Source organism: Pseudorca crassidens, chromosome 5 (genome assembly GCF_039906515.1).
Source record: "Pseudorca crassidens isolate mPseCra1 chromosome 5, mPseCra1.hap1, whole genome shotgun sequence".
Lineage (NCBI taxonomy): Eukaryota > Metazoa > Chordata > Mammalia > Artiodactyla > Delphinidae > Pseudorca > Pseudorca crassidens.
Window position 1 is genome coordinate 50,880,191 of NC_090300.1, and position 4,268 is coordinate 50,884,458.

The following is a 4,268-nucleotide window of genomic DNA, read 5'->3' on the forward strand; positions in this document are numbered from 1 at the left end:
ATACAATGGAATACTACTCAGTAACAAAGAGTGATGAAAGTGATGAAATATCAATTCATACTACAATGTAGATGAATCTCAAATAACTATGCTAAATTTTTAAAAGGCAAAAAAGAGTGCATATTCTATTATTCCATTTATATGATATTCTAGAAAGTGCAAACTACTTTTTAATGACAGTGAGCAGACTAGCAGTTGCCTTATTGGCAGAGGGGGAGGAGGAAGGGATTACAAAGGAGCAAAGGAGCATGAGATAACTTTTGGTGGTGATCAACTTGTTTACTATCCTTACTGTGGTGATGGCTTTATGGGCTATACATAAGGCAAAACATATTAAATTCCGTAATTGAAACATGTACAATTTGGTGTATATCAGTTCGATCTCAATTTTAAAGTCTTTGTACATTACTAAGCTATTTCTCTACAATATTTGCAAATATATTCTAGAGGATTGATTGTTTACCAGAACCATATCTTTTGAGATTATATATTAAGTGGCAGAAGATAACATTGTTATTTATAACACTCCTTTTCAATCAATAAAGAGTAGCCTCCCTCTCCAATCAGAGCTACTGCTCAAAGTATGTTCTTTTCAAATATATGTAACTTAAATATTTGAATTAAGAATATTATTATTGGGCTCCTCAGTCCCTTTTCTCAACATTTATACAAATTATCTACTCTTACCTCTCAATGAGAATATATTATTCATTATGAGAGACAACCTGGGTGACAAAATGAATGTCACGTCAGACAGCCAGAATTCCCCATTTCCTCAACTTCATTTATTAAGTGACCATGGGCAGTCCGTTAACCTTCCTGAGCCTTGGTTACCTACTAGAAATATCAGGACATTAATTCCTCCCAGAACTACTGCTACAGCAGATGATTTGTTAGGGGCGCTTCTAGTTCAAACAGCCATGACACTACATATATTACCAAAATTTTAAGTCAGACTTTTTTAATAAGTCAAGGTCATACAATGATTTTTTAGAATAACATAATAAACATCAAAATTATGTAAGAATCCATACAAAATTCTTTCTACTTAGGAAATATCCTTCTTCAAAAGATGACAATTTCTCCCAATGTTTATTTTATGTACCTTTCAATGAGGTCATACAGGGAATACAGGCATTTTAAAAATATTGATTTAAAAATTCTTCTTGGTAATATTTCTAAAAATTACCATTCTAACCAGAAAACACACACACACACACACACACACACACACACATATTTAGCACTTTCAGTTGATATTCATAGAGTTTTGTAGCACTTTAGGGCAGTAAAGGACTTGAGAGATCAAGATGTTTTAACCTTCTCATTTTAAAGTAGAAGAAAAAAACAAAAAAACCCTGAATCCCAGAGGTGTTAAATGACAAATCAGAAGCACTCTGCTATATAGCAGAATTTGGTGTGATGCTCTAATCTACAGAGAATTCTTAGAGCAACAAAAAACCCTATTTGTCCTGAGGAAATGTTCGGATAAAGATGTTCAATTCTTACTGTCTAAAAATAAAGAATTGTCTTATTGAAATTATTAAAATAGACTTGATCCAGTGGCCATATTTGTCCATTCAATAGGGATTCACTTTTAAAATGTATGATTTGGTGTTATATTTGACCAAAGATAGCTGGAATGTTCTAAAGTTGTCTTCACTTTTGTCATTGTGAATAGCATGTTTCATCCATTGTTATCTATGAGAACAGAGAGATATCACCCATATGGATCCCATATAGGCAGATAATCTTTTAAACTAATGCTCTACCTTTGTATTCAATACTATTTCATGTGTTTCCTGGAAGCTGTTAGTAATTACAGTATTTTATTCTGTCCCTTTAGGAAAAGCATTTAATGCCAACACTAGACATAAAATACTAGGATTGATAGCTAGTTAGATTTTTCCAAGATATACTTATATTTCTGATTAATACCTCTAAGCTGACTAGTATTTAATGCCTTGCTGGGATGAACAGAGATAAAGTAATCGTATAACCTTTCATTGTTTTGTTGCTTTCAAGAAATAGAAAACTCAATTCCTTAAATTCCTGCTTCTCATAAATTTTGTTCAGTCAAAAAAGTCTAACACAAATTCAGTACATAATGCAAGGTCATTTCTTAAATATAAATATTACATATTTCTTAATCCCTTAGAAATATTGTTATCCATCAAATTTGGGTAATGTAGCAGATATTGTGTCTTTCCATTACTTTGTGCAAAGATTTCAAACTGTAACTTTCCCTAGCCTAGTCTGTTTCTTTCTGTTCAACTTCAACAAGAGGAAATGTTCTGATATTACAAAAAGATGTAATAGTGTTCTCTTGAGTTTCTTGAAGATCATCTGTTCTGTCAGGCATGACGTAATTCGTCAATGATTACTGTAAAGTCCACTGCAATGAAACAACATGCACCAACAGCCATGTTGTATCAGTATGTTGCAGGAAAGAGAGTGGGGCATGAGAGGATGGTCATGTCCCAGGTCTCAAGCACGTCCCTGGGATGGCTGCCAAGTGTGGGTTCTTGACTTTGCGCAGGAAATAATTCAAGAGTGAGCCATAGTAAAGTGAAAGAAAGTTTATTCAGCGAGAAACACATGCCACAGACAGAGTGTGGACCATCTCGGAAGGTGAGAGCGGCACCAGGGTATGGGGTTGTCAGTTTTTATAGGGGTGGTTAATTTCATAGGCTAATGAGTGGGAAGAATATTCCAGCTACTTTGGGGAAAGGGTGGGGATTTCCAGGAATTGGGCCACTTCCCACTTTTTGACCTTTTGTGGTCAGCCTTGGAACTGTCATGGTGCCTGTGGGTGTGTCATGCTGATGTATTACAATGTTCTTGTGTTACAATGAGTATACTGAGGCTCAAGGTCTAATGGAAGTCGACTTGTCCACTATCTTGGACCTAATTGTTTCTAACCAGTTTATATTGTGTCCTCAGGCTATGTCATTCTTTTAAAGGTTGTGCCATGCCTCCTTCCTACCTCAGGTAGGCAAACAAGCCACACAGCAACCATAACCTGAGTCTACAAAAAGCTTAGATTTCAACATCAAATCAAACGTAAAGATAATTAACATAATGTGCATTGACGTTTTTCAAAAAGAGTAAATACATTTCATGTTGACATTGTTTCACCAGTGTGCAAAAGGATTTCTTAGGCCAGATGGGCAGTTTTTCTTTGTCTATTATTCTTTTGTGGTAATATTCTAACCCAGCCTGAATTAATACAAAAGTCAAGGTTATAACTTTTCTCTTCTCTTAGTTTATTTTTCAGTGTTTATATACCATTTCAGAATAAACATATTTCTCTAATGCAAGGCTGTCTTTTTGTTATTTTTTTAATCCTCTATACTACAACGTATGTGCAAATTTACAGGTGTTAAACTGAGTATGCCTTTATTTCTAAGAACTATGATTCCCAATCAGGCTGAGTTTCCTCAGGCTTTATCACATTTTCCCTTTGTTTTCTTCTGTTGTTCATACTTGTGTGGTCTTGGCTAAATACGTTCACCTCTTTCCTACTCCCCTATTACTTTGCAAAAGAACCAATCTTATTTTCCTTGGAATCTGTAAATGCCTAGGTTTCTACTGAGAGGTGGGAAAGAAAGAGCTTCTGGAGGAAGGAAGGAGTAACCCCACCCAGATACACTGGTTTGGAAGGAGAAAGAACTTCCTGACATTTGGGAGAAAACAGGAACATTTCAGGTAAGAAGAAATATACTTCTTCATGTCTCAATTACTGGGACCTTGAATTAGTGGTAGCCTACAACAGTTCCCAGTAAAAGACCTTCATCCACCTAGAAAAAGATACATACTCTTACCTTGAGTGGAAATAACTCCTCTTAGAAAACCATAGATTATATGGAGGGAATAATATTAGAATGCTAGGGGAAAAGGGTAAGGATGAAATGAAAAAAAAAATTTATTTATAAATTAGTGATATCACTAGTCTCTAGTCAAGACTAGAATATGCAACAGTTAACAGAATAGAAATTCACAAGGTACCATCTTTAATGCATTTTATTTAAAATTTTCAAGGTATACGTACCCACTTTTGAAAAATGCATATCATGTCACTGTGGGTTCAGTCATACTCAAATAATTCTTTAGTTTTGCATGTTCCTCAAATCCTTGATGTATTACCACTGGTAGATATCAGGACTGAATGCTTATCACCTAAAAATATAGGATTCTGGCACTCAGAACAGGAAAAGACAGGTAAAGGAAACCCCCAAACTTAAAAGCAAATGAAAATGGTATTTAAA